The sequence below is a fragment of the Vulpes lagopus genome, chromosome 7 (assembly GCF_018345385.1).
Source record: "Vulpes lagopus strain Blue_001 chromosome 7, ASM1834538v1, whole genome shotgun sequence".
Taxonomy (NCBI): Eukaryota; Metazoa; Chordata; class Mammalia; order Carnivora; family Canidae; genus Vulpes; species Vulpes lagopus.
The window spans coordinates 130,785,021-130,809,235 of NC_054830.1; the positions used below are offsets into that span (position 1 = coordinate 130,785,021).

Consider the following 24,215-nt stretch of genomic DNA (forward strand, 5'->3'; position numbering starts at 1 on the left):
CTAACTAGGGAATTCAGGCACCTTCTAATACAAAGAGAAGACATAGAAATGGATTGTATCCTGGAACTTTTTGAAGGAACCAACCATATGGACACCTTGATTTTAGCACCTGTAAGATTCATTTTAGACAACTCACCTCTAGAACTATAAGCTAATAAACCTGTGTTGCTGTCTTAAGTCTTAAGCCAATAAGTGTGTATTAATTTGTTGCACAAAAATGGGAAACTAATGCAGTCTTAATTTTCCTGAAGCCTCAATACAGGAGCCCAATACCTTTCCATTCTATAGGAAAAATCATTCTATAAGAAAAATCAGGCCAGCACATTAGGGAGCACAGAAGAATTGTAGACATAGCTCACTTCCAATCCCCAACAGCAAATAGGGGCATGGATTTTCCTTTGGAGGAGCCTAGAGGCAGAGAAAAGCCCACCAGGATGTATGTTCCACAAGGGGATAGCTCAGCACATAGTCCTTGTGGTAATAATTTCCCTATGGCAGCTTAATATTGATTTACCTCAGCTAATGGGAGAATTTGGGTGGGATTTGGAACATGTGACAGGAAGGACTGAGAAGGTAAATAAGAGCGCTAATTCTCCTGATTCAATTCTGCACTTTGTGAAACATAGGTACCCGATTATATCATGGCAATTCAAGGATGCCATTAGATGTTATTTATGGGGCCTCTTATCAACTATGAGTGAGGAAACAGTGAATTAAAAATATTTGTAATAGGAAGGGGGGCAAAATTGTGGAGGAGTAGGGGTCCTCAACTCACCTGGCCCCACCAACTTACCTACATAACTTTCAAATCATCCTGAACACCTAAAAATTCCACCTGAGATTTAAAGAGAGAACAGCCCAAACACTACAGACAGAGGGTTTTTGTTTCTAGCAAGGTAGAAAGGTAGAAACAACCAATACCCACGATTTGCTTCAATGTGGGTAGAACTGGAGGGTATTATGCTGAGTGAAGTAAGTCAATCAGAGAAGGACAATCATCATATGGTTTCACTTCTATAGTGAATATAAAAAAATAGTGAAAGGGATCATAGGGGAAAGGAGAGAAAATGAGTGGGAAAAATCAGAGAGGGTGACAGAACATGAGAGACTCCTAACTCTGGGAAGTGACAAAGGGGTGGTGGAAGGGGAGGTGGGCGGGGCATGGGGTGACTGGGTGACAGGCAAGGAGGGGGGCACTTGACAGGATGAGCACTGAGTGTTATACTATATGTTAGCAAATAGAACTCCAATTTTAAAAATAGTAAAAAAAAAAAAAATCCAGAATGAAGCCTTGCCATTTGAAATGACATGGATGGAGCTAGAGTTATGTTAAGTGAAATAAGCCAGGTAGAGAAAGACAAATATCATGTAATTTCATTCATATGTGAAATTTAAGAAATAAAACAAATTAGCAGGGGGAAAAAGAGAAAGAGGCAAACCAAGAAACAGACAGGTAACTATAGAGAAATGATGGTCATCAGAAAGGAGGTGGCTAGGGGGATGAGTTAAGTTGGAGATGGCAATAAAGGAGTGCACTTATTGTGATGTTTATGGGATGTTGTATGGACATGCTGAATCACTATATTGTACATCTGAAACTAATATTTACACTGTATCTTCACTAACTCATTTAAATAAAACTTCCAAGAAAAAGAATTTGTGGATTCATAACAGAATGTCAGGAACACCAAAAATGCACTATGTATGCATTTTTTAAAAATTCATTTTTCAGGACCTACTATATGTATTTTCTACTAGTATTTCAGTTATAAAACCAGGGTTTTTTTTAATTTTTATTTATTTATGATAGTCACAGAGAGATAGAGAGAGAGGCAGAGACACAGGCAGAGGGAGAAGCAGGCTCCATGCACCGGGAGCCCGATGTGGGATTCGATCCCGGGTCTCCAGGATCGTGCCCTGGGCCAAAGGTAGGCGCCAAACCGCTGCGCCACCCAGGGATCCCAAAACCAGGGTTTTGTATGAAGTAACCATAACACTGAGTTATTCTCTCTGCTAACTAAAATATTCCAAATTACTGTCTTTCCTTTTCACAAGGAGGAAGGATTTTTTAGAGCTGTTTTTCACACTGTCAAATAAATCACTAAATTGATATTTGGTTCAAGAGTGAGTTATGGAAATGTCCCTGAGGACAGCGGGTCAGAATTGCTTTAAGGAAAGCCAAGTCAACTTTCCAGGCACCAGTGCCATGCCAGCACTGAGAATAATTCAGAAGCTAGCTGTCCCACTTTTCCATTTTCATTCTCAACATTCTGATGTAGCTAGGTTTGCCCAGAGCCCTCAGGGTCTTAAAAATCTCTTATTTTTTAAGAATTACTTTTGCATCACTCATCATGGCCTCAAGGAAATAACTTACCAAAGCAGGATGACAAATCACCACCCTTGTATCAAAGGGTGTGGAAGAGGACATGTATGGAGCAGTAAAAGGCACTAGAAGGAGGAGAGAGGAGGGAAGGAAAAAGAGTTCGTACAACGAAGGGTGACTTGAGGTATGCTATTATGAGCAGGGAGAACCTTAGTCCTGGCCACAATGTTGTATCCAGGAGCCTTCCTCTTTCTGTCCAGCCATTGTGTGGACTTCTGACATGGGTGTAAAGTTTGCCCTTGCTCAGGCTATTCCCTTATCTTGGAAAGCCCTTCTTTAAAATGTTCTTCATTCTTCCAGAGTAATTTCAAACCTTGATTATTCTATCCAAACTTTCCTGCCCAGATTATTATTTATCTTGCTTCAGTTTTCTTTATTTGTAATATTATGAAAATAATACTTCTCCATGGTGGCAAATATATGAAGACAGCACCAGCATTTACCCCCATACCCCTTCCCACCTGTGCTCTGAACCATCCAGAAATCTCACTTCTGATCCCCTTTGCCTATGTCTCTGCTTCTCTATGTGTCTCTAATTAATTAATTAATCAACTAATTAGTTAATTAATTAAAATCCCACTTCTTATAACTTCCAACCTCATGTCATAGACTGGTTCTCATATGGGGCAGCTAAATAAGGATGTGTGGCTCCTTTCCTCTCAGAAAGATACTGTATATCTTCATGAGGAGATAGAAACTTTTAATGGTTGCAAATGTGTTTTCTACTCTCTAGAAAGTATGCTGGCTCATGAAACAAAGTGTTGAAAGGACTCTTTCTGTTTTTGGAGGAGTAGAAACAGCAGGTGGCATGGATTCCCATGTTCTAAAAAGTAATGCTAGATTATCCACCTGGGACTTGCTATGAGCCACCCCAACTGTCCTGACATTACCCATCACCTGCTTCATGCCTGTGTGCAAAAGGGGACAGAAACCAGGTTGGACAAATAAGCCACTTGGAGGACTGACTGGTATATAAGGTGCCATTGATGGAAAAGATGGTGTGAGCTACTGAAGCAGTACCTGAATGGGATGTCATAAGAAGTAAGCCGTGAAAAGGAGGTCCCTCTGTCACCTTCCCTGATGTTAATCAAACTGAGCTTGTTCTGGAGTCATGGTCCTATCTTATCATGAAGAATTACAAAAACTTGAGATAGGACACCAGAAGATATTATTTAACCAAGACTAAAGGCAATGTAAAAGATCTGTATACTGTCCCCTACAAAGATTGGGAGCAGAATTTTTATACCAGGAAGCAAGTCACCTCTAGTCCCCACTGATGTCATGCCAGCATGTAGGCTGGAGAGGTATGCTTTGGCTAAAAGTGAGGGATCAGGGCGGGGCAAGATGGCGGAAGAGCATGGTCCCTAAGTCACCTGTCCCCACCAACTTACTTAGATAACTTTCAAATCATTCTGGAAGCCTATAATTTGGCGTGATATTTAAAGAGAGAACAGCTATAATGCTACAGAGAGAAGAGTTTGCACAAGGTAGGAAGACAGAAAAAAAATAAAAAAGAATCCAGTGGGGGAGGAGGCCCGCGAAGAGCCGGGCTAAGGCCAGTGGCCAGAGCCCCCAGGATAGGAAAGCCCAGTCCCAGAGAAGCAGGAACTTTAAAAATCTTCCCGAACAGACAGGTGCTCGCAGGGAACTCGGGCAGGATCCCAGGAGGGGCAGTGGAGGCCCCAGGTTCCCAGGGTCACCAACAGAGGAAGTGCGCCCTGGGGACAGCGCGCCACACCGTGGGTGGAGCGCAGACACAGCAGAGCTTCGAGGGAAGCTGAGGTAGTGGCTCTGGGTGGAGGGGGCTGTGTGGCCCCAAGAGCGTGATTCCAGCGGTGCAGGCCCCGGATCCCAGGGTGCCGGGGGACAGAGCCCAGGATCCTGCACTCCCCGCTGAGACAGGCAGAGGCAGGGAGGGCCCAGGACAGTGAAGGCTCTCCTGACACCAGGCGCCCCCAAGCTGTGCAGATCAACGCCCCCCACCCACAGTGCATCCAGGCCAGTGCAGACTGGGACACTGCAGTAGTTACTGCCGGAGCTGACTCCAGGGCTGGAGAGCTGGCCGCTGCCACGATTGCTGTTCCTCCTGGTGTCACCCTGTGCCTCAGAGGGTCAGGGGTGCTAGGAAATAGAGGCCCCTTGGGATAAACAGCTCCCAATGAGCTGTGCACCTGGCAGCAGGTGGGGCAGCTCCCCCAGGTGCACACACACAGCACAGCAGGCCCCTCCCCCAGAAGACCAGCTGGAAGACAGGGGAAGAGCAAATTCTTGACCCAGTAGTGCTAGAAAGCTCCAGGGGAACTCGAGGGATTTACAGTATACAGAACCGGAGAATAACCCTCCTTGTTTTTTGTTTGCTTGTTTGCTTGTTTTTCCCTTTCTTTCTTTTTTCTCTTCCTTTTTCCAGTATAACTTGTTTTTAGCCACTCTTCATTAAGCAAAATGACTAGAAAGAAGAATTCACCACAAAAGAAAGAATCAGAAATAGTACTCTGTCCCACAGAGTTACATAATTTGGATTACAATTTGATGTCAGAAAGCCAAACCAGAAGGACAACTATAAAGCTACTGGTGGCTCTGGAAATATGCATGAGGAATTCAGTAGAATTCATGACTGCAGAATTTAGATCTAATCAGGCTGAAATTAAAAATCAATTAACTGAGATGCGATCCAAACTGGAGATCCTAATGACAAGGGTTAATGAGGTAGAAGAACAAGTGAGCAACACAGAAACAAGTTGATGGCAAGGAAGGAAGCTGAGGAAAAAAGAGAAAAACAATGAAAGTATCATGAGGAAAGGTTAAGGGAAATAAATGACAGCCTCAGAAGGAAAAATCTAGTTTAATTGGGGTTCCAGAGGGTGCCGAAAGGGACAGAGGACGGGAAAGTGAATTTGAACAAATCATAGCTGAGAACTTCCCTAACCTGGGGAAGGAAACAGGCATTCAGATCCAAGAGATAGAGAGATCCCCCCCCTAAAATCAATAAAGACCATTCAACACCCTGACATTTCATAGTGAAACTTGCAAATTCCAAAGACAAAGAGAAAATCCTTAAAACAGCAGAAACAAGAGATCCCTAAATTACATGGAGAGAAGAATTAGATTAACAGCAGACCTCTCCACAGACACCTGGCAGACAGAAAGGGCTGGAAGAATATATTCAGGGCCCTAAATGAGAAGAATCTGCAGCCAAGAATACTATATTCAGCAAGGCTCTCATTCAGAATAGAAGGAGAGATAAAGAGCTTCCAAGATAGGCAGAAACTGAAAGACTATGTGACCACCAAACCAGCTCTGCAAGAAATATTAAGGGGAACTCTGTAACAGAAAGAGGAAGCCCAAAGAAATAATCCACAAAAACAGGGACTGAATAGGTATTATGATGACACTAAATTCATAATCTTTCAATAGTAACTCTGAATGTGAATGGGCTTAAGGACCCTATCAAAAGGTGCAGGGTTTCAGACTGGATAAAACAGTATGACCCATCTATTTGCTGTCTACAAGAGACTCCTTTTAGACCTAAGGACACCTACAGCCTGAAAAAAAAAGGTTGGAGAACCATTTACCATTCAAATGGTGCTCAAAAGAAAGGAGGGATAGCAATCCTCATATGAGATAAATTAGAGTTTATCCCAAAGACAGTTGTAAGAGATGAAGAGGGACAGTATATCATACTTAAAGGATCTATCCAAAAAGAAGACCTAAAAATCATGAATATGTATGCACCGAATGTGCAACTGCGGAAGGAGCCTCGGTGTCCATCGAAAGATGAATGGATAAAGAAGATGTGGTCTATGTATACAATGGAATATTACACAGCCCTTAGAAATGACAAACCCACCATTTGCTTCAACGTGGATGGAACTGGAGGGTATTATGCTGAGTGAAATAAATCAATGGGAGAAGGACAAACATTATATGGTCTCATTCATTTGGGGAATATAAATAATAGTGAAAGGAAATAGAAAGGAAGGGAGAAGAAATGGGTAGGAAATATCAGAAAGGGACACAGAACATGAAGACTCCTAACTCTGGGAAATGAACTAGGGGTGGTGGAAGGGGAGGTGGGCAGGGGGTGGGGGTGAATGGGTGATGGGCACTGAGGGGGGCACTTGAAGGGATGAGCACTGGGTGTTATTCTGTATGTTGGCATATTGAACACCAATGAAAAAATAAATTTATTATTTTAAAAAATGGAAAAAATAAAAATAAATAAAAACATATTATGAACAGCTATACACCAATAAACTAGGCAATGTAGAAGAAATGGACGCATTTCTGGAAAGCCAAAAACTACCAAAACTGGAACTGGAAGAAACAGAAAACATGAACAGGCCAATAACCAGGGAGGAAATTGAAGCAGTCATCAAAAACCTCCCAAACACAAAAGTCTAGGGCCATATGGCTTCCCTGGGGAATTCTATCAAACGTTTAAAGAAGAAACCATACCTATCCTATTAAAGCTGTTTGGAAAGATAGAAAGAGATGGAGTACTTCCAAACTCATTCCATGAGGCCAGCATCACCTTAATTCCAAAAGCAGACAAAGACCCCACCAAAAAGGAGAATTACAGACTAATATCCCTGATGAACATGGATGCAAAAATTCTCAACAAGATACTAGCCAATAGGATCCAATAGTACATTAAGAAAATTATTCACCAAGACCAAGTAGGACTTATCCCCGGGACACAAGGCTGGTTCAACACTCGTAAAACAATCAATGTGATTCATCATATCAGCAAGAGAAAAACCAAGAACCATATGATCCTCTCATTAGATGCAGAGAAAGCATTTGACAAAATACAGCATCCATTCCTGATCAAAACTCTTCAGAGCGTAGGGATAGAGGGAACATTCCTTGACAAATTAAAAGCCATCTACGCAAAGCCCACAGCAAATATCATTCTCAATGGGGAAGCACTGGGAGCCTTTCCCCTAAGATCAGGAATAAGACAGGGATGTCCACTCTCACCACTGCTATTCATCATAGTACTGGAAGTCCTAGCCTCAGCAATCAGACAACAAAAAGACATTAAAGGCATTCAAATTGGCAAAGAAGAAGTCAAACTCCCTCTTCGCCGATGACATGATACTACATAGAAAACCCAAAAGCCTCCACCCTAAGATTGCTAGAACTCATACAGCAATTTGGCAGCATGGCAGGATACAAAATCAATGCCCAGAAATCAATGGCATTTCTATACACTAACAATGAGACTGAAGAAAGAGAAAATAAGGAGTCAATCCCATTTACAATTGCACCCAAAAGCATAAGATACCTAGGAATGAACCTAACCAAAGAGGTAAAGGATCTATACCCTAAAAACTACAGAACACTTCTGAAAGAAATTAAGGAAGACACAAAGAGATGGAAAAATATTCCATGGTCATGGATTGGCCAAATTAATATTGTGAAACTCTCAATGTTACCCAGGGCAATTTACACGTTTAATGCAATCCCTATCAAAATACCATGGACTTTCTTCAGAGAGTTGGAACAAATTATTTTAAGATTTGTGTGGTATCAGAAAATATCCTGAATAGCCAGGGAATTTTTAAAAAAGAAAACCATAGCTGGGGCCTCACAATGCCAGATTTCAGGTTGTACTACAAAGCTGTGGTCATCAAGACAGTGTGGTACTGGCACAAAAACAGACACATAGATCAATGGAACAGAATAGAGAACCCAGAAGTGGACCCTCAACTTTATGGGTAACTAATATTCGATAAAAGAGGAAAGAGTATCCACTGGAAGAAAGACAGTCTCTTCAATAAATGGTGCTTGGAAAATTGGACATCCACATGCAGAAGAATGAAACTGGACCACTCTCTTTCACCATACACAAAGATAAACTCAAAATGGATGAAAGATCTAAATGTGAGACAAGAGTCCATCAAAATCTTAGAGGAGAACACAAGCAACACCCTTTTTGAACTCGGCCACAGTAACTTCTTGCAAGATACATCCATAAAGGCAAAAGAAACAAAAGCAAAAATGAACTATTGGGACTTCATCAAGATAAGAAGCTTTTGCACAGCAAAGGATACAGTCAACAAAACTCAAAGACAACCTACAGAATGGGAGAAGATATTTGCAAATGACATATCAGATAAAGGGCTACTTTCCAAAATCTATAAAGAACTTATTAAACTCAACACCAAAGAAACAAACAATCCAATCATGAAATGGGCAAAAGAAATGAAGAGAAATCTCACAGAGGAAGACATAGACACGGCCAACAAGCACATGAGAAAATGCTCTGCATCACTTGCCATCAGGGAAATACAAATCAAAACCACAATGAGATACCACCTCACACCAGTGAGAACGGGGAAAATTAACCAGGCAGGAAACAACAAATGTTGGAGAGGATGCGGAGAAAAGGGAACCCTCTTACACTGTTGGTGGGAATGTGAACTGGTGCAGCCACTCTGGAAAACTGTGTGGAGGTTCCTCAAAGAGTTAAAAATAGACCTGCCCTATGACCCAGCAATTGCACTGTTGGGGATTTACCCCCAGAGATACAGATGCAGTGAAACGCTGGGACACCTGCACCCCGATGTTTCTAGCATCAATGTCCACAATAGCCAAACTGTGGAAGGAGCCTTGGTGTCCACCGAAAGATGAATGGATAAAGAAGATGTGGTTTGTGTATACAATGGAATATTACTCAGCCATTAGAAACGACAAATACCCACCATTTGCTTCAACGTGGATGGAACTGGAGGGTATTATGCTGAGTGAAATGAGTCAATCGGAGAAGGACTAACATTATATGTTCTCATTCATTTGGGGAATATAAATAATAGTGAAAGGGAATATGAGGGAAGGGAGAAGAAATGTGTGGGAAATATCAGAAAGGGAGACAGAACATAAAGACTCCTAACTCTGGGAAACGAACTAGGGGTGGTGGAAGGGGAGGAGGGCGGGGGTGGGGGTGAATGTGTGACGGGCACTGAGGGGGACACTTGACGGGATGAGCACTGGGTGTTATTCTGTATGTTGGTAAATTGAACACCAATAAAAATTAATTTATTAAAACAAAAAAAAAGAAACGACAAATACCCACCATTTGCCTCGACGTGGATGGAACTGGAGGGTATTATGCTCAGTGAAGTAAGTCAATCGGAGAAGGACAAACAGTGTATGTCCTCATTCATTTGGGGAATATAATTAATAGTGAAAGGAAATGTAAGGGAAGGGAGAGGAAATGTGTGGGAAATATCAGAAAGGGAGACAGAACATAAAGACTCCTAACTCTGGGAAAGGAACTAGGGGTGGTGGAGGGGGAGGTGAGCGGGTGGTGGGGGTGAATGTGTGTCGGGCACTGAGGGGGACACTTGACAGGATGAGCACTGGGTGTTATTCTGTATGTTGGTAAATTGAACACCAATAAAAATTAATTTATTAAAAAAATAAAAATAAAAATAAAAATAGAAAACATTGTAAAAAATAAAAATAAAAAAATAAAAAATCACTGTATATTTATTTTTAATAAATATTTAAAATATTAAAATATATTAAAATATAAACTATTTTAAATAAATAATCACTGTATATTTATATTTATTTATTATTGATTGTATAATTAATCACTGTATTGCAGCTTACATCCCCACAACTTATTTATTTTATAAAGGTTGATTGTACCTTTTACTGCCTTAACCAATTTTGCCCCTCAGCCACCAATCTATCTTCTGTATCTAGGAGCTTGGTTTCTTGTTTTGTTTTGTTTTGTTTTGTTGTTTAGATTCCACATATAGTGAGATCGTTCAGTATTCTCTTTCTCTATATGACTCGTTTCACTTAAAGCCCTCAAAGTTCATGCACATTATTGCAAATAGCAAGATTTTATTCCTTTTTTTAAAACTGTATTTATTTCAAAGATGCAGAGAGAGAGAGGGTGTCTCAAGTACACACCCTGCCAAGTGCAGAGGCCAACATGGGGCTCAATCATACAATCCTGAGATCATGACCTGAGCCAAAAACCACGAGTCCAAGCTTCAACCAACTGAGCCACCCAGGTGCCCCTTCCATAAAGGAATAATATTCCAGTGTGTGTGTGTGTGTGTGTGTGTGTGTGTGTGTGTGTTGTACCACTATTACATCTTTACACACATTTATATGCCACAATTTTATATATCTGCATACCATAATATATATAATTTCCTTTAGCCATTTATCCATTCATGAATACTTAGGTTTTCATATCCTGGCTCTTGTAAATAATGATGCAATGTTTATGAGTTGCTTACATCTCATCAAATTAACACTTTTCATTATCTTTGGTTGAATACCCAGAAGGGGACTTCCTGGATCACATGGTAATTCTATTTTTAGTTTTTTGAGGAAACTCCATGTTTTCCACAGCATCTGCATCCTCACATTCCCAGCAACAGTGCACATGGGCTCCTTTTTCTCCACATCTATATCAATTCTTATTATTTTTAGCCTTTTGGATAATAGCCATAATAAGTGTGAGGAGTATTTCACTCTGATTTTGATTTGCATTTCCATAAAAAGTGATGATGCTGAGGATCTGTTTGTGTACCTGTTGGCCATCTGTATAAGCATTTTTCCTTTGGAGAAAATAATACCTATTCAGATCCTCTGCACATTTTTTAATCACATAGTTTAGTTATTGTTATTGTTGTTGTTATTGGTTCAGTTGTATAAGATTTTTAAAAGTAGTCTTGGATGTTAACTCCTTATCATATATGATTTACAAATATTTTATACCATACAGTAAGTTGCTTTTTAAAATTTTTTTATATTTTATTTTTTTATTCATGAAAGACACAGAGTGAGAGGCAGAGATACAGGAAGAGGCAGAAGAAGGCTCCCCACAGGGAGCCCAATGAGGGACTCCATTCCTGGACTCCTGGATCATGACCTGAGCCAAAGGCAGCTGCTCAACTGCTGAGCCACCCAGTCATCCCCAGTAAATTGCTTTTTATTTTGCCGATGATTTCCTTTGTTGTGCAGTTGCTTTTTAATTCTATGTGATCCTGCTTGTTTATTTTTGCTTGCGTTGCCTTGTTTCTAGAGTTAGAAAAAAATCATCGCCAGGATTGATGTCAGGGAGTTTTACTGCATATTTTTTCTTCTAGGAGTTTTATGGTTTCAAGTCATAAACTCGTCTTTGATCCATTTTGAGTTCGTTTTGGTTTGCCGTATAAGACTATAGTCTATGGGGGGATCCCTGGGTGGCGCCAAAAAATCATCGCCAGGATTGATGTCAGGGAGTTTTACTGCATATGTTTTCTTCTAGGAGTTTTATGGTTTCAAGTCATAAACTCGTCTTTGATCCATTTTGAGTTCGTTTTGGTTTGCCGTATAAGACTATAGTCTATGGGGGGATCCCTGGGTGGCGCAGCGGTTTGGCGCCTGCCTTTGGCTCAGGGCGCGATCCTGGAGACCCGGGATCGAATCCCACGTCGGGCTCCCGGTGCATGGGGCCTGCTTCTCCCTCCGCCTGTGTCTTTGCCTCTCTCTCTCTCTCTCTGTGACTTTCATAAATAAATTTAAAAAAAAAAATTAAAAAAAAAAAAAGACTATAGTCTATGGGGTCCCTGGGTGGCGCAGCGGTTTGGCGCCTGCCTTTGGCCCAGGGCGCGATCCTGGAGACCCGGGATCGAATCCCACATCGGGCTCCCGGTGCTTGGAGCCTGCTTCTCCCTCTGCCTGTGTCTCTGCCTCTCTCTCTCTCTGTGACTATCATAAATTAAAATAAATGAAAAAAAAGTTTTAAAAAAAAAAGACTATAGTCTAGTCTCATTCTTTTGCAAGTGGCTACCTATTTACCCAATATCACTTATAAAAGAGATTTTCCTTACACCATTGTACATTTTTCTGTCCTTTGTCATAAATAAATTGACCATATATTCTTGGGTTTATTCCTAATATGTTCCATATAACTATGTGTAAGTTGTTATGTCAATACCATACTATTTTGATTACTGTAACTTTGTGATATAGGTTAAAACCAGGAAACATGGCACCTCCAGTTTGTCCTTTGTTAAGATTGTTTTGACTGCTCAGCTTCTTTTGTAATTCCATACAAATCTTAGGATCATTTGTTCTGCTTCTGTGAAAAATGCAAGGATTGATTGAACCCATAGATTGCTTCATGTGGTATGGACATTTTAACAATATCATTCTTCCATTCATGTGCACAGAATATCATACATTTGTTTGTGTCTTCTTCATTATCTTACATCAGTGTCTTAGAGCTTTCAGTGCACCTGATTTACACATGTTCTTGGTTAAATTTATCCCTTGGTATTTTACTCACTTTCCCCCCTTTTCTGAAATAGAACCAAATATCTTTTGCTATTATAGCAGGAGCATATTTTTATTGAAATGTCATTAACATATTAGTTTCAGATATACAATATAATAAATCCACAGTCCTATACATTTTTCAGTACTCATCACTGTAAGTGTCCTTCTAATCTTCTTTATCTGTTTTACCAATCACTGAACTCACCTTCCTTCAGGCAACCAACAATTTGTGTTCTGGGTTTAAGGGTCTCTTTCTTTTTTAATCTCTTTTTTCTTTGTTTAAGTGTACGTATGAATGAAATCATATGGTATTTGTCTTCCTTGGTCTGACTTATTTCACTTAGCATTTTCCCTTTAGGTCCATCCATGGTGATTCGAATGGCAAGATCCCATTCTTTTTTATGGATAAGATTTCATTATGTATATTTGTAGTGTGTATATGTCTTCTGTATCCATTCATTTATCTAAGGATGGTATTTTACTTATTTTTTATGCAGTTATACCTGGGATTGTTTTCTTAATTTGCCTTCCAATGAATTCATTTTTAGTGTACTTAAATGGAACAGATGTTTGTATACTCCTTTTGTATCTTGAACCTTTACTAAATTTATTAGTTCTAACATTTATTGCTGGAATCCTTAGGGCTTACTTCTTCCTTTGTGATATGAATGCTTTGTATATTTTCTTGCCTGGTTGCCATGGCTAGAACTTCCAGTACTAGTTAGAATAGAATTGTTGGTAGGTATACTTGTCTTGTTCCTGATCTTAAAGCAAAAGATTTCTGTTTTTCTGTTGAGTATAATATTACCTATGGGCTTGTCCTTCATGGCTTTTATCATGTTGAGTTCCATTCCTTATATAGACAATTTATTGAGCATTTTTATCATGAAAAAGCAGTCAATTTTGTCAAATACTTTTTCTGCTTCAACCGAGATGACCATATTATTTTCATTCTTTGTTCTGTTTTGTGATGAATTATGCATGTTGATTTGCTCATGTGAAATTATGCTTGCATCACAGGGATAAATCCCACTTTATCCTGTTGTGTGATCTGTTATATTTGGTTTGCTAGCATATTGGTGGGGGAAAAATGCATCTATATTCCTTAAGGCTACTGGCCTATAATATTTTCTCTTCTAGTGTCTTCTCTGGCTTTAGTTCACAAGTAATTCTGGCCTTGTACAACGGAGTGTCAACATGTTTTTGGTGTCCAGTGTTTTTTGAAAAGTTAGAGAAAAATTAGTACCAGTTTTTATTTTTAGTATCAGTTTTTCTTTAAATATTTGGGAGAATTTCCCTTTTGATTTCCTGTTGGTCCATGGGTTGTTTAGAGCATATTATTTAATATGCACATACTTGTGAATTTTCTTTCAAAAACCTTCCTCCTTGGGATGCCTGGGGGGCTCAGTAGTTGAGCCTCTGCTCAGGGCATGATCCCAGAGTTCTGGGATCAAGTCCCATATCAGGCTCCCCGCAGGGAGCCTGCTTCTCCCTCTGCCTATGTCTCTGCCTCTTTCTCTGTGTCTCTCATGAATAAATAAATAAAATCTAAAAAAAAGTTCCTCCTCATTTCATTAATTACTTTGAGTGTAAATGGACTAATGTTCCAATCAATAGATATAGGTCAGTGGAATGAATAAAAATGAGAGTAATCTACTATACACTGCCTACAAGAGACTCACTTCATACCTAAATACATACGGAGATTCAAAGTGAGGGATGGAGAAGCATTTATCATGAATATGGGTTCAAATAGAAAGCTGGTGTAGCAATGCATTTATAGACAAAATAGATTTAGTAACAAAGACTAGAACAAGAAAAAAAATAAGAACACTACATAATCATAAACAAAATAATTCAACAAGGAAATAAAACAGTTGTAAATATTTACTCACTTAACATAGGAGCACTCAAATACAGAAAGTAGCTAAAAACAAACATAAAGGAAGTAATAGATAATAACAATAATAATGGGGACTTTAACACCCCACTTACATGAATGGACAGATCACCAAATCAGAATACCACCAAGGAAACCATGGCTTTGAATGACACATTGGACCAGATGGATTTCAATGATATATCCAGAGCATTCCATTTTAACATCAGAATACACATTCTTTTCAGGTGCATAGGGAACATATTCCAGAAGAGATCACAGTTTAGGCCACAAAACAAACCTCGACTAATTTTAAAAGATCGAAGTCATACCATGCACCTTTTTGGACCATAATGCTATGAAACTAGAAATTTACCACAAGAAAAAATCTGGAAGGAGTATGAGTACATGGAGGTTACATAATATGCTGCTACACAGTGATAGGATCAACCTAGATATCAAAGAGGAAAACAGAAAATACATGGTGATAAATGAAAATAAGTACACAGTGATCCAAAATCTTTGGGATGCAGCAAAACCAGTTCTAAGAACTTAAGTTTATACCGACACGTCTACATCAGGAAGCAAGAAAAATCTCAAATAAGCAACCTCACTATACATCGACAGGGGTTAGAAAAATAAGAGCAAACAATCCCCCCCCCAAAAAAAAGGAAAAAGAAGGAAATAATATAGATTACAGCAAAAATAAATGAAATAAAACTACAAAACTCAAAGAAAAGATTGATGAAACCAGGAGCAAGTGCTCTGGTCAACAAAATTGATAAGCCTCCAGCCAGACTCATAAAAAGAGGGCGTGAGGGAAAGAGAGGGAGAGATTTTGCCAAAAAGATCATAAATAAAAGAGGAGAAATAGCAGGTGACACCACAGAAATGCAAAGGATTGTAAGAGAATATTATGAAAATTACATACCAAGAAATTGGATAACAGAGAAAAAAAATGGATGAATTACTAGAAACATGTGATCTTCCAAAACTGCATCAAGAAAAAAAAATTAGAAAATCTGAATAGACCAATTCCCAGCAATGAAATTGAATTAGTAATCAAAAAAACTCCCAACAAACACAAAAGTCAGGGCCAGACAGCTTCAAATGTGAATTTTTGTAAGTATCTTGGGATTGATAGCATAGCAATATATAGTGTATTACTCACTCCTTTGTATAGCTGTCAAGTCATATGTTTTGTGGCTGTAATATTTCCTATTGAAGCACATTTGAATACTGTGTTTTACTATTTAAAATAGTGCTGTAATTAATAACTAAATATTTATGTTTTGGAATTTTTCCAGCTTTATAATTCCTCTCCCCCATCTTTAGGTAAAACTGACAAAATCATATATATTTAAAGTGTACAATGTAATGATTGTATATATATGTGATATATATATACATATAAACATACATATACATATAGAGGAATGATCACCGTAATCAAGTTAATTAATACATCTCTGTGTGTGTGTGTGTGTGTGTGCGTGTGGTGAGAATGCTTAGGATCTACCGTCTTAGCAAATTTGAAGTATTGTTGTTGTATATTATTATTACACAGTATTAACTATAGTCACCATGCTATACATTCACCTTATAACGGAAAGATGTGTTCTTTCAACAGCATTGCACATTTCCACCACTTTCCAACCCCTGCCAATACCAATCTACTCTCAATTTTTATTGCCTAGATTCTTCAAAGTGAGATCACCGGGGCAAAAAGTAAATGTGTATGTAATTTTCCTAGAGATGGCCTAATCTGCCACATTATAGGCTAGATCATTTTGTGTGAACAGCAACATTGTATGACAACACCTATTTTTCTACAATTTTACCTACATAATGTCAAACTTTGTAATTTCCCCCAATCTAATAGGAAATAAGTGATATCTTAGTGTACATTTCTAATTTGCCTTTCCCTTCTTAGAAGAGGGATTGGATATGTTTAAATTTAATTTCCACTTAGATTCATCACAAACCTCTTGTCTCTTATTCCCTAACCTCTCGAGTTCAGACACAAAGTACACTGAGAGCAGCCAAGGGCTGTCTAGACCTGCAACAGGCAAGCCCTTGGATTATATTCCGATCTTATATACTTACTTGTCCCTCTCATAGTGCACTCCAGATGAAGTTTCTCTTTTTTTTTTTTTGTATTTTTTATTGGAGTTTGATTTGCCAACATATAACACCCAGTGCTCATCCCATCAAGTAACACCTCAGTCTCCGTCACCCAGTCATTCCATCCCCCTGCCCACCTCCCCTTCCCCTACTTCTTGTTCGTTTCCCAGAGTTAGGAATCTCATGTCCTGTCACCCTCTCTGATATTTCCCACTCATTTTCTTAGCTAATGTTTCTCTTTCATTTCCTGTGACACATGGTCAACTATCTTTTATGTTTTTAAATAAAATGATAACCTTAGAAAGGACAAGGAGAATAATCACTCAACATTAATTGATGATCTATTAATGATCAGAATTTATGCATTCACAACAGTATGCAAGGAATGCAAAATCCAAACTATGTATGTATTTATTTAAAAGTCAGTTTCAAGGTTCTACTGTGTGAACAGCCATTTTTTACTATGTCAGTAGAAAGACCAGTGCTGGGTATGGGTATGTAGTAACCATGACACAAAGTATTAATCTCTCAACTGAGCAGATAATTCCAGATTCCTGTCCTTGTGTTACCAGGAAGGAATGTGTGAAAGAATTCTTCAGAGCCAATTGTTCTCACTATCAAATAATAGTCTACTAAGATTGTGGTTTGTTCAAGAGCGAATTATGGAAATGTCTGTGATACACCTGGAGGGAAATGGATCAGGATGTTTGAAGGAAGGCCTAAATCAACTTTCCAGGCACCAGTGCCATGCCAGCACCGAGAATAATTCAGGAGCTGGACGCCTCACTTTTCCCATTTTTCATTCCCGACATTCAGATGCAGATTGGTTTGCCCAGAGCCCTCAGGGTCCTTAAAAAATCTTTCTTTAAAAGAAGAACTTTCACATCATTTGCCACAATCTCAAGGAAATAATTTTGCAAATAGAAAATCTTCCTAAAGTAAAAACCAGTGGCAATGAGTCCTCCACTAACAGAGCAGAATTTTTCCACATATCTCAACAGTTTTTCCTCTAATGACTCATCCTCCTTCTCAATTGATAGCAAATGGGGAGACATAAGGTTTGCCTTGAGTGTTTCCACTGGCACATGAAAGTCCTTAAAAAAAAAAAAAAAAAAAGAAAGTCCTTGGCCATGTTTCCAGGAATGCATTATCCAACCCCAAGTAAAACCTGTAGAGGTGTAAAGTATCCCCCAGCTTCTCCACCTCGTTATCACTGATCAAGCAACACCCTCAAGGGATGGTGGTTGTTGCTCCAGCCTTCATGGCCTCCAACCAGATCCTCTGTCACAGGGAATCCCTCTTCCGGCCAATGGCAGACTTGGTAATATTGCATGAAGATGTGAGATTTGTGGGCTGGGACCTCCCTCAGAAGGGTGATCTCCAGGCTTTGGAAATCATAGTTAAACAACTCAAAGCTGAAGATGAAGATCTGAGCATCACTCATATTGGCCTCCATCAGATGTTTCACATAGTAATTGCAGATCATTTGCAGAATTTTACCCTTATTGAAGTTTTTGGGTTCGCTAATTTTTATATTATGTAAATCACCGTCCACCTTAGTTCAAGGAAGATATTCTTTTTCACTTTTCTAATTGTTGTAGCTAATTGTATATCACTGATTGTGAAGCATGTAGAAGAGATGGTAATAAAGAAATTATACTCCCAATATTTCATTTTCTTCAGATACTCATGTGGTAGAAAGGTAGTGGTCACCATGCCAGATAGGTTTCACAATATCACATTGGGAAAATATTTGTGTTTATATTTGGCTCTCTTCAAGGTTGTCTCCACCATCTTGGTGGCAGCCACTTCTACCTCTTGTCCCATGCCCCTCAGGCATTGATGAAGCTGGACTTCCCTGCCCCAGACTCTCCAGTAACAGCAAAGTTCAGAGAGGTATTTTCAATGTTTCTCAATGCATCACTAATCATAGAAACCACTTTCTGAAGGTCCCTCTCCTCTAGATGTGATTGAATCAAATTGATGGTTTCCTGAGGGATGATTTGGCTTCCCAGCTTGAATTCCCTAAAAAACTTGCCAACTCTGGAGTCCAAACCACCATACACCATGTGACAGAATGTGGTAGAGGAAGAGTGATCCATGGCAGGAACAGTAGAAGGCACTATGGGGAGGAGAAAGGAGGGAAGGAAAAAGAGTTAGTACAACAAGGGGTGGTTTGTGTTGTTAAGGACAGGTGTAACATCAGTCCTGGCCACAATATTTTATCCAGGAGCCCTTCTCTTCCTATACTGGCATTGTGTGGATGTCAGAATTGGATGTAAAGTTTGCCCTTGCTCAGTCTCTTCCCTTATCTTGTAAAGTCTTTTTTCTTTAGGATACTCTTCATTCTTCCAGACTAATTTCAAAGCCTGATGCTTCTATCCAAACTTTCCTGTCACAATTACTCTTTATTTATCTTGCTTTAGTTTTCCTTATCTATAATGTTATGAAAATAATACTTCCTTGTGATGTAAATCTAATAGGACAGCACCAGCATTTACCCCCAAGCCCCTTCCCACCTGTGATTTAAGAAGCTCCAGAAATTCCACTTATGATAACCTCCAACCTCATGTCATAGACTTTGGGTCTCATATGAGCAGCTAAATATGGATGAGTGGCTCTTTTCCTTCTCAGAAAAGATGTTGTATATCTTCATTAGGATATAAAAACTTTTAATGATTGTAAATGTGTTTTCTTTTATCTAGAAAATATGTTGGCTCATGAAACGAGGTGTTGAAAGGACTCTTTCGGTTTTTCCTGGAGCTAAAACAGCAGGCGGCATGGATGCCCATGTTCTAAGAAGTCATGTTAGTCTATCCATTTGCTATGAGCAACCTCAACTCTCCTGAGACCCCATCCATCCCCTGCTTCATACCTGTGTTTTAAAGGGGACAGAAATTAAGTTAGGGAGATAATTCACCTAGTGGACTGACTGCCATATAAATTGTCATTGATGTAAAAGATGATGTTAGCAAAAACTGAAGCAGGAGCTGAATGGGATGTAAGAAGTCAGCCATGATAAGGAGATCTCTCTGTCACCTTCTCTGATGTCAGTGAAACTGAGGTGGTTTTGGAATCCTGGACCTATTCAATCACTGGAGACTTATACTATGAGATGGGGCACCATAATAAATCATATATCCAGGTTATGTGAAAGACTTGCATACTGTCTTCTGTGGAGATTGAGAGCAGAGATTTATTTTTTCTTTTTTAAGATTTTATTTATTTATTAATGAGAGACACACAGAAAAAGAGAGAGGCAGAGACACAGGCAGAGGGAGAAGCAGACTCCATGCAGGGAGTCTGATGTGGGACTCGATCCCAGAACCCTGGGATCACGCCCTGAGCCAAAGGCAGACGCTCAACCGCTGAGCCACCCAGGCGTCCCAAGAGCAGAGACTTAGACCAGGAAACAAGTCACTTCAAGTCACCACTGATGTCTGTGCAGCATGCAGGTTGGAGAGGTATGCTTTGGCTAAAAGTGAGGGATCAGACATATCCTCCAGGTGTTTCCTGGTAGCAATAAGCTGCAGAGCAGGAGAGGATGGCAAAAGGTTTTTCGGGAAGACAATATTCAGACCAAGGGTACGTTGTCTGGACTGGTACACATATGAATATAGTGTGCAAACATTCTTAGGAAAGAGAAGTGTGGGAATTTAGTTTGTCAGGGGCAAAGAACACTAAAAACTGTCCTGATAAATACCCCACTTTTCCTTTAGAAGGACAACCTTAACCAAAACAATGGATTCTTTGCTAGAATTATCTTTCTGCTTTCTCTCCTCACTTAAACACCTTTCAATCTCTACATCTTAATGGAGATCCTTATTATTTGCTAGGTGGAACACCACTCAATTAAAAAATTATTTAATAAAGTCAATTAGGTTTTTAAAAATTCACTAGGCTGACTATAATTTTTATTTTTTGTATATATTTTTTATTTGAGTTTGATTTGCTAACATATAGCATAACACCCAATGCTCATCCCAACAAGTGATTTTTTATTTTAATTTTTAATTTATGTGCATGTAGGATAAATTATCCTTTTTTTATAGTTAAATCACCAATTTTTATTTTTTATTTTTTTATAATAAATTTATTTTTTATTGGTGTTCAATTTGACAACATACAGAATAACACCCAGTGCTCATCCCGTTAAGTGCCCCCCTCACTGCCCGTCACCCAGTCACCCACACCCCTGCCCCCTCCCCTTCCACCACCCCTAGTTCGTTTCCCAGAGTTAGGAGTCTTTATGTTCTGTCTCCCTTTCTGATATTTCCTACCCATTTATTCTCCCTTCCCTTCTATTCCCTTTCACTATTATTTATATTCCCCAAATGAATGAGAACATATAATGTTTGTCCTTCTCCAATTGACTTACTTCACTCAGCATAATACCCTCCAGTTCCATCCACGTTGAAGCAAATGGTGGGTATTTGTCATTTCTAATGGCTGAGGAATATTCCATTGTATACATAGACCACATCTTCTTTATCCATTCATCTTTCGATGGACACCGAGGCTCCTTCCACAGTTTGGCTATTGTGGATATTTGTGGATATTTGTGGATATATCGTGGATATTGTGGATCTTTGGATTTCTGTTCAGGACAGGAAAGGATGTTATAAAAACTTTGATTTTTTTCTTTTTATATTGGAGTTCAATTTGCCAAAATATAGCATAACACCCAGTACAGATCCCATCAAGTGTCCCCCTTCAGTGCCCATCACCCAGTCACTCCAACCACCCACTCACTTCCCTTTCCACCACCCCTTGTTTCTTTCCCAGAGTTAGGAGTCTCTCGTGTTCCGTCACCCTCTCTGATATTTACCGCTCATTTTCTTACCTTTCCTCTTTATTCCCTTTCTTTTTTTTTTTTAATATTTTTATTTTTTTAATTTTTATTTATTTATGATAGTCACAGAGAGAGAGAGAGAGAGAGAGAGAGAGAGAGAGAGAGAGGCAGAGACACAGGCAGAGGGAGAAGGCAGGCTCCATGCACCGGGAGCCTGATGTGGGATTCGATCCCGGGTCTCCAGGATCGCGCCCTGGGCCAAAGGCAGGCGCCAAACCGCTGTGCCACCCAGGGATCCCTCTTTATTCCCTTTCACTATTTTTTATATTTCACAAATGAATAAGACCATATAATGTTTGTCCTCCGATTGACTTACTTCGCTCAGCATAATACCCTCCAGTTCCATCCACCTTGAAGTAAATGGTGGGTATTTGTCACTTCTAATACTTGAGTAATATTCCATAGACATGGCCAACAAGCACATGAGAAAATGGTCCGCATCACTGGCCATCAGGGAAATACAAATCAAAACCACAATGAGATACCACCTCACACCAGTGAGAATGGGGAAAAGTAACAAGGCAGGAAGCCACAAATGTTGGAGAGGATGAGGAGAAAGGGGAACCCTCTTGCATTGTTGGTGGGAATGTGAACTGGGGCAGCCACTTTGAAAAACGGTGTGGAGGTTCCTCAAAGAGTTAAAAATAGACCTGCCCTATGACCCAGCAATTGCACTGCTGGGGATTTACCCCAAAGATACAGATGCAGTGAAACGCTGGGACACCTGCACCCCGGGTTGTAGGGTAGTTCTATTTTTAACTCTGTGAGGAACCTCCATACAGTTTTCCAGAGTGGCTGTGCAGGTTTACATGCCCAAAAACAGTGCAACAGAGTTCCCCTTTCTCCACATCCCTGCATAGCCCTTTATCTGATAGGTCATTTGCAAATATCTTCTCCCATTCTGTAGGTTGTCTTTTAGTTTTGATGACTGTATCTTTTGCCTTGCAGAGGCTTTTTATCTTGATGAACCCCAATAGTTCATTTTTCCTAGTTTCCCTTGCCTTCATAGATGTCTCTTGCAAGAAATTACTGTGGACAAGTTCAAACAGGGTGTTGCCTGTGTTCTCCTTTAGGATTTTGATGGAATCTTGTCGCACATTTAGATCTTTCATCCATTTTGAGTTGATCATTGTGTATGGTGTAAGAGAATGGTCTAGTTTCATTTTTTCTGCACATGGCTGTCCAATTTTCCCAAAACATTTATTGAAGAGACTGTCTTTTTTCCAGTGGATAGTCTTTCCTGCTTTGTCAAATATTAGTTGACCATAGAGCTGAGGGCCCATTTATAGGTTCTCCATTCTGATCCATTGATCTATGTGTCTGTTTTTATGCCAATACCACACTATCTTGATGATCACAGCTTTGTAGTACAACTTGAATTCCAGCATTGTGATGCTCCCGGCTTTGGTTTTCTTTTTCAATATTCCCTTGGCTATTCGGGGACTTTTCTGATTCCACACAGATCTTAAAATAATTTGTTCCAACTCTCTGAAGAAAGTCCATGGTATTTTGATAGGGATTGCATTAAACATGTAAATTGCCCTGGGTAACATTGACATTTTCACAATATTAATTCTGCCAATCCATGAGCATGGAATATTTTTCCATCTCTTTGTGTCTTCCTCAATTTCTTTCAGAAGTGTTCTATAGTTTTAAGGTTATGGATCATTTACCTCTTTGGTTAGGTTTATTCCTAGGTATCTTATGCTTTTGGGTGCAATTGTAAATGGGATTGACTCCTTCATTTCTCTTTCTTCAGTCTCATTGTTAGTGTATAGAAATGCCACTAACTTCTGGACATTGATTTTGTATCCTGCCACACTGCGGAATTGCTGTATGAGTTCTAGCAATCTTGGGGTGGAGTCTTTAGGGTTTTCTACCTACAGTATCATGTCATCTGCGAAGTGGGAGAGTTTGACTTCTTCTTTGCCAGTTTGAATGCCTTTAATGTCTTTTTGTTGTCTGATTGCTGAGGCTAGGACTTCTAGTACTATGTTGAACAGCAGTGGTGAGAGTGGACATCCCTGTCTTGTTCCTGATCTTAGGGGAAAGGCTCCCAGTGTTTCCCCATTGAGATTGATATTTGCTGTGGGCTCCTCGTAGATGGCTTTACAGACGCTGAGGAAAGTTCCCTCTATCCCTACACTCTGAAGAATTTTGATCAGGAATGGATGCTGTATTTTGTCAAATGCATCTCTGCATCTATTGAGAGGATTATATCGTTGTTTCTTCTCTTGTTGATATGATCTATCACGTTGATTGATTTACAAGTGTTGAATGAGCCTTGCATACCAGGGATAAATCCCACTTGGTCATGGTGAATAATCTTTTTTTTTAATATTAATTAATTAATTAATTTATTTATTTATTTATGAGAGAGAGAGAGAGGCAGAGACACAGGCTCCATGCCAGGAGCCCGACGCGGACTCGATCCCGGGACACCAGGACCACGCCCTGTGCCAAAGGAAGGCAGGCAATAAACTGCTGAGCCACCCAGGGATCCCCGGTGAATAATCTTCTTAATGTACTGTTGGATCCTACTGGCTGTTTTCTTGTTGAGAATTTTTGCATCTGTGTTCATCAGGGATATTGGTCTATAATTCTTTTTGGTAGGGTGTTTGCCTGGTTTTGGAATAAGGTAATGCTGGCCTCATAGATGACATTGGAAGTACTCCATCCCTTCC

At 39.6% G+C, this 24,215-nt stretch overlaps 1 pseudogene; it reads right to left on the minus strand.

Annotated features, from left to right (window-relative positions):
- Nucleotides 1–14,545: 14,545 nt before the first annotated feature.
- Nucleotides 14,546–24,215, minus strand: part of LOC121494814 — a 95,796-nt pseudogene continuing 86,126 nt past the window's right edge.